Here is a 7,653-nt window from a genome sequence, read left to right on the forward strand (position 1 = left end):
AGAGCAGTGCTTATGGTAGCAAGGTTTGACGGAATACTTCCTCAGTATTTAACTGGTGCTCTAGGGCAGGTTGTACATAGCCAGTCTGTTGCTTCCTTTTCAGTTAAAGCTACTCAAATGATCCTCTACAGGCAAAATCACCCAAATACCATGTCTAGAAGGCAGTAACCTTTGGTGCTAGGAGTCATGGCAATGTGTGGACCCTCACTGCTGTCCCCATGCAAAGTCTTGTGTAACAATAAAGCAGAACTCAAACCCCAACTCTGGCAACAAGACTGGAGGCACATCTCCCCTCCTCAAGCTGCACAATGGCACAGCGTTATTAGCAGCAAGTAAGTCTGAGTGACAAATTATTCTGGTCATTAGAATCAGCAGATCAGACCCAGGGGAAGCCTAGCTGTTCATTAAGAAACATTGAGGTTTTTTTTCCTACAGATACTCTTCCTTGCAGGCTCAGTACACACACTAAAGAGGAACCAAGAGGCTTTTTAAAAATAAAGTACATTTGAGAGGAAGGGAGGCACAAAGCGATTGTATACTTTTTTAAAAATTAGCAACTTTGTGTGTAACCTTGATCTCTATTCTTTTTTTCTTCTTTTTTGGTTTTTCACCCTAGATCCTTCTATCTTTCTTTCCTTCCCCTCTGCATCATCCAACTGACCCTTTGATTCAAAGAGAATGTTTCTCATTCTGTGTCCAGGACATGACAGAGGTCAAGGTACCTGCTCAGGGAAGAACAGCTGAGAACATTTTTACTCCTTGTAATGAACCTCTTATCCTGGATGGTGTGTAAACACGTGATCTTACTGAAGCCATGACCAAACTGGCAGACAAACTCAGCCTCAATGTTTTCAGTGACCTGTTGAATGACATTCTTAAATCCAAAGCCTGTTTTCCCAAGGAGAAACTCTGGTGCAGTTGTTAATAACCAGCCTCACCTGCAGATTGGACTGGTGACATGTATTCTGTCCTGATATCTTCTGAAAGACACACAAAAACTTCAAGGGGCAGATATCAAAGCATACCCAACTAATATATAGGATTTACCTACCCCCAAAATATACAATATTTATATTCTATGTAAATTTTGGCTATATATTTTGCAAGGTTTACAACTGGGATCTTTAAATGAGTCTCCAGGGATAAAGTACTCATCTACTAGTTGTCTTTATTTCATCTAACTTTGGAAAAATCTCAGCCTCAATTTCTAGAACCTTTTAGTATTTTTCACCTATTACACATACAGGTAATATATGTGTATTTCCTCAAAAATTTCCAACACTGTTTTCAATCGACTTCAATCCACCGTGACATTCTGCCAGGTCTCTGATTAAAGTCAAGATTTGCTACCAAGCTCCCCTACTTGCCTGCAGGTACCCAATCTGAGCTCCAGAGAGGCACTCACTTTAAAGACAGAGAAATTTAACAGTCAGTTACATATACCTTTGATCTAGACCAGCCCAAACATGATAACCAGCTGGGCACATAATAAAGGCCACCCTTCTTCCAGGGTCCCTGGGGAAAAGAAATTGCAAGCACTAGAAATTGCCGATGGTTGAGATATCTCTTGCTGTTTGTGAACTATCTGTCTGTCCAGTGAGGAGTTAAATTTAAGAATAACACAGCTACACCTTTAATTGCAAAAAGACCAGGCTTCCAAGGGCTCTTGTCCATTTACCTACCCCAGAATCAGTAAACACAACCTAATCAGTTATTTGGTTTTCCAATGCTTCACATGACTGTGGATACCTCCATAAAAGACCCACAAAAATATTGTGGGAAGTAGTGAAAGATAATTTTAGAAATTAGGATTTCTTTTGTCAAGTGGTGTTTTCAGTAAAAGCCAGACAACAGAATTAGTAAAACTGACCCTAACTCAGTGATGAGTATTTCAACAACCTGGAGCTGTGAAAATCCACAGTGAACAAAGCCCATCCAGCAAGTTTAATGCCAGCTCTGCTATGCTAAAGCAAGCTGCCACCAGATCTTTGCAGTCAATCCACAAGTCAGCAAAACAGAAGTTCCAGTAAACCCTGCACGAGTTCTGTCTCACTGTGGAAATTAACACAGTGAATGAGATGTGTGGTTTACACGGTTCACTCTGTTCCTGCAGCAGCTAACACTAGAAGGTCCAAAGAAAGAACTGGAACAGTCAGTAACTGGATAACTTGTTCCCCAAGAAGATTTTTCCTCTAATACCTATGGCCTAGAAGTGAAGTTTTTCCCCAGACCTGAAGTTTTCTATTCCTTATGGCCTTCTACTGCTTTGCTATTCACTATTTGTCTGCCACATGCAGACACAATCCAAGCACAAGGTTGCTCAGGGTTCCTGCAAGCTCCTTCCTTCAAAGCCTGTTCATTTTTTGTAGTCCTGCTACAGGCTCTTACAGAATGCTAGCCACTTTTACAGGATCAAGAGTTCCTTATATTTTTGGAGGAAGGGCAGAATAAAAAAAATTAGAAAAAAAAAAAGACACTTCATTCCTGTTTTCCTTTTTCCTAGCAGATAGCCATGCACGCTATTATTTTGTTATTCACTACTTCTGAAGCTAGGTACCAGTCAGTCACACCAGGACTAACAGAAGTATAAGGCAGAAAAGACCCACAGCAGCAGACTGCTTTTTTCTTAGGCAGTAGGATCATTTCAGGGCTTGTAAGAACCATCTACAACTCCTTCCTTGAGGAGCCTTGTTACTGGAAGCTGTCACACTCCTGCAGTGGCCTGCCTTCCCCACTAATGTCAGTGTTTGGAAGAGCAGCAAGGAAATCAGACTGGCAGAGAAGACACTTTGCTATGTTGCCCAAAGTACCTGTGACAGCCTCTGCAGCTGGGAAGACTGAATCCTTCCACCCTTTAACACAGGAGAGTTGCTCGTCCAAAGTGTTAAACCTAAAATAACAAAAGTTTAAAAAAACCCTCTAATCTTGAAAATATAGAAAGTTCATCCAGCCTGCTGGATTAATCTAGCCTTACAACACTTCAGACTGCACAAAAGCAGCCAGGGAACAGGTGTATTTTCTGGCACTGGAATCATAACTGCCTCATCTGGACACCTCCACAATTCTGCCCACACATCCACACACTGAGGCATAAAAAGGGCTGCAGCCTTTCATCCCATGTGACACCCCAAAACAGAAAACAGCTTCTTTTCAACTAGTTTACCTCTATAAGCAAAACTGCTGGCTAGGGCTAGCTAAAAGCCAAGTTAAAAAAACCCACAAAACCAAAACCAACCCAACACCATAGCAACAAATATTCAGAGAATCGGTAATTTTTTAAGTTCACATTAGACTGTAACCTAAGTCACACAAAGTTCCTAGCAAAAGGGCAGTTGTTTAGATTTCAGCTGTCCTACCATTTTCAGCAACCTCAGCAGAATCAAATCCTGGGGAATGTCTCACTTTCTTTGAGCAGCTACAGGGTTGCTCAGAGGAGTCTGGCACCAAATGGTTTGGGCTACAGCCGAGCAATAATACCTTAGCAGGTATTATTCTGGGTACTGGGGCACAGCCTTGAGACAGAAACATTGATGTTTCCAGCAACCCTGGTCCAGAGACTCTGCATCAGTGGAAATTCACCAGTGTTCACAGGTTTCACATAAAACACCTTAGTTCTAATAAATGCTTTTCAAAGAAAACTTTTCTCTGAAAAATTTTGACTAGGGATCAATCTGCATTAATCTCAGCCTCAGCTGATACTACTCCAAACTAATTTCAGAAGCACAAATTCATAAAGATTGCTGCTGCTCCAGCTGAAGAGTTACTGTCAGACAGCTCTCTCCTCTTCCACTCCTATCTTCCTTCCAAGATCTCTTTCCATCTCCACTCAAGCTCTACCTATGGTGCTGGGTTACTTCACAAATTTGCTACGTTCAGAAGTATACCAATCGTTTTCCAACAGCAGAGCCCGAGCTGCGTGCCCTCTTGCACTGCAGTTTGAGACTAACTGATCTCACATTGGCACACTGTAATTCTCGCCTTGCTTGCACTTTTAGCATACTAAAATAAGGAAAAGTTAAAGTGTTACAGTTTGAAATAACTCGAGCATTACTCTGCTTGCCAACTAGTTCCAGGAATTCTATTTTTCGGTCTGCCGTGAAACTTCACGATTCCTTAAGAACACGTTGTGACCAGCACATCTTGTGTACTGTTTTCTCACTGGCGTATCTCTGTTACACGTCGCAAACCGAATGCGAACCCACGTCCTCCTCCAAACCTGACACCTGGTGCAAGCACAGTCCCTTTCCCACAGCTGATCCGCTCCCCCTGTCCCCCCAGCGACGCTAATGCTCCCAGTGCCAGCAGCAGCAGACGCGCTGAGCCTGAGCAGACAAAGACGGCGGAGGTGGGAAAGCCTCTTACCAGGGAATTAGGTGCCGCTTCCTCGGCTCCGACAGAGGAACAGCCCTGAACTCTCCGAGCGGAGCCTCCGCCCCGGTCAATGCCGGGAGGCTCCGCCGCACCCCCGCCCCTCGGGCTGGCGGTGACCCCGCGGGGGTCCCGCTGCCCCGGCCGACACCCCGCGACACGGCGGCGGGTCCCGGGGGCAGCCGGGCCGGGCTGGGCCGGGCCGGGCCGCGCCGCCTGTTGCTCGCCGCCGGCACCCACCGCCTCCAGGAGCCGCCTCACCTGCCGGGCTCGGCGGGGCCGGGGCGAGCGGCGGCCCCGGGGCAAGCGCCCCCGCACCCGCCTGCCCTGCGCCCCGCCGGGCCCGGCCTCCCCGCGCCGGAGGGGCGGCGGACCCGGCTCGGCCGCCGCGGAGGAAGCGGCGGCTGCCCACGGCCAGGGCGGCGGCCGAGCCTACCTTGGTGCCCCGCACAGGGCCCGGGCCGGCGGCTCCTCCTCCGGCTGCGGCGGCTGCTGCTGCCCATGCCCGGGGCCGGGGGGCGGCTGGCCGCGGCGCTGGGAGGCTCCTGCGAGGCCGGTCACTCCCGGCTCTCACCCGGCTCCTGTTTACCGCGGCTCCCCGGGCCGGGCTGCCCGTCAGAGCTCCGCTCCGCCCCGGCCCGCCCCCGCCGCCATGGCCCGGAGCAGCACGGGCAGGCGAGGCGGCTGCCGAGCGCCGGATCGCCTCCCGCTGGAACCTTCCCCTCGGGCGGGATCGGACAGCGGGGCTGCATCCCCCGCCCGTGCTCCGGCACCTCCCACCGGGAACGCGCTCCTGGATCCTGCGCGAGCGGGGGCGCCGGGCGGGGGCCGTGACTGAGCGGGGAGCGGGAGGCGACAACCAGCAGCCAAGCGAGCGGTGTCCGGCTGTCCTGGGCTGGGCTGTGGCCCTCGCCTCGCCCAGTCACGGGCAGCGATGCCATTGTCACCTCCCGGGGTAAAACGCCTCGCGCTTTAGTAGGTTAGAAGAAAACATCTAAACCTCACACAGTGCCATTTAACTTTTTTTTTAATTTATGTTTGCTGTAAGCCTGAAGATGGCTTATAGACACCTTCATAAGGTGTTTTGTATTAGTTGTGCAACCTCATCTATCGATTTATCAACAAAAAATTATGTAACGAGAAAGGTTCGAGTACTAAAAGTTTGCTCCGCCCCTATATCGGGGTGCCACGCTCTCTGTTGCTATTTTACACTTCAGTTATGCAAGTAGGATACTTTAGTCCTTTCTTCTCAAAGGGGCATCTCCTGAGATATGCTGGAACAAGCAAACTATACCATCAAGGTGAATTTTACAGGGGGGGAAAAAGCAATGGGAGAATTTTCCTGTGTTTAGACATGATGTACAGATATCTTTAGTAGTTACATCAGAACAATAGAATTGTAATTGGTTGATTTTTCCTCATTTCATTTTTGTTATGGAAAAGTTCTCATATAGTTTTCTTATATTACACTGTAAAAGGAGTTTTCCCCTTAAATAGAGAATTGCAAAGGTGAAGCCCCACCTTTGGGTGGGTGTTTATCCCACTTGGAAATAAGCAAAAAAGGACAGGAAAACAAGCAGCCTCACTAAACAGTTTCTGTCACTGCAGCATAGACAAGAAAGAAGATACTGTTAAGAGAAAAAACAGAAAACAAGGAAAGCTCCTGACTTAACATGCAAATTTATTCACTAAACCTAGCTGAAATTTTCATCTTCTGAGTCTGCACTTTTTCACTTCAATAATTTACAGGACTCCAGGGAGATTATATTTACCAATAGAGAACAATGCAAAAGGCATAAAATGAGTAAGGTAACCCCTTTTCATGGAGAGCACAACCACCTCCTACAGAAAAATTACATGTTACAACAGGTTTTCAGAGCACAGAGAAGCTGGGCTGAAATACTGTCATTACATCGCAGAGGTAGGACTCAACACACTCATGCAGTGAACCACTGTGTCTTCCTGGGAAGAGGAGAGTGTATTTACAACTCAAATTTAGTCCTATCTAGACTGAAGTTAACAAACTTAGATTGTATCTCCATATAAGATAAAGTATGGAAACATGCATATGTCCTCTTAATATACGCATTGTCCTCTTAATAGGCAGTATAAGTTTGTAAAGAGAATCAGTTTCCATCATGAGCTGTACTGCTGGCTTACCTTGGGGCCACAGGGATTTCTCAAGGGAGGCTCACTTTTCCCTTCTTCTTCTCAATCCATTTTGTTGTGTTGGGTTTGGCTTTTTGATTTTTTTTTAAATTATTTTTCAGGCCATGATTGTATCCCACTTTGGGAACAGCACAGCTCACCACTCAGTGCTGTGTGCCAGACGAGGAAAAGGGCCTGTAGACACAACTGGAATAGAAGTAGAAATTATACAGAAAAACAGTCACACAGAAGGAAGATTTTCCAGGCAAACTAGAATAACTAAGGATTAGGCTTGAAATGAATGAAGCCACAATAAACCACTTTGCAGATCTAAGCCTTCCTTGTGTCTTGCAATTATTATTCCATGGTCTCTGTTTCCCCTGAAAGCTTGTGTAGTGTTTTAACACATCGTTGTTCTTCACTTAAAATCTCAGCAATAACCTCCTGAACACAGGACTGCAGAGCTAGGACTAAAGCCTCAACGCTGAAGAGCAAACTTTACTGTGGAACGTCCTCTCTGCATCCCTCACAGCCCTCAGTAAAAAATGTAAAATTAAGCTTTTGCAAATGTTCCCTCCTCAAATTTGCAGCTAATTTAAAAAATGGGGAAGAAAGAATAAATTTAAGCTAAAAGCCATTAGTCAAATGGAAATCTTAAATTCTTCCAGCTAGTGTTGCTGTTCAAAACCTGAGTAGGAGATAAAAGGTTTTAAAAAATTAGGGGAATGGAACAGAACATCTCCACTTTGCTAATTGGATACCTCTGGCTCAGATTTAGGGAAAAACCATAGTTTGGGAATATGTGCCTAGAAATGCATATCACACTTAGCTAAGATACTGACGGGTCTGCAGAAAGAGCTGCCCCAATGCCCTGCACACAAGATCTGGACTGTGACTGCACACATATGGCCTTTCTAAATACTTGCCATCAACAATAAATTCAATTTGATTGAATTTATTTCAAAAGAAACAATAAAAGAACCTCTGTGCCCAGGAGACTCTAATCCTCCCTAGAAGTAGCACAAATCTAGCATATGGTTATTAAGCCTATGCTTTTTAAAAATATTTTTATTCCTTTTACCACAAGGACCTGGAAAGTGGTGTGGGGCAGAAACCCCTAAGAGTAACAACTGTTGT

At 46.0% G+C, this 7,653-nt stretch overlaps 1 protein-coding gene across 5 annotated transcripts in view; it reads right to left on the reverse strand.

Moving 5' to 3' along the window:
* MARCHF8 (membrane associated ring-CH-type finger 8) overlaps positions 1-4,944 on the reverse strand; it is a 93,981-nt gene extending 89,037 nt beyond the window's left edge. For 3 of the 5 annotated variants that reach the window (XM_064662767.1, XM_064662769.1, XM_064662763.1), the window contains exon 1: positions 4,805-4,944. The gene's annotated coding sequence lies outside the window, so the exon portion shown is untranslated. Of the gene's footprint in view, positions 1-2,810; positions 2,891-4,362; positions 4,465-4,804 lie in introns of those variants that run through there. The other 2 variants (XM_064662764.1, XM_064662766.1) reach the window with 2 other exon arrangements.
* Between the last annotated feature and the right edge of the window lie 2,709 nt (positions 4,945-7,653).

The sequence above is a fragment of the Pseudopipra pipra genome, chromosome 8 (genome assembly GCF_036250125.1).
Source record: "Pseudopipra pipra isolate bDixPip1 chromosome 8, bDixPip1.hap1, whole genome shotgun sequence".
NCBI lineage: Eukaryota > Metazoa > Chordata > Aves > Passeriformes > Pipridae > Pseudopipra > Pseudopipra pipra.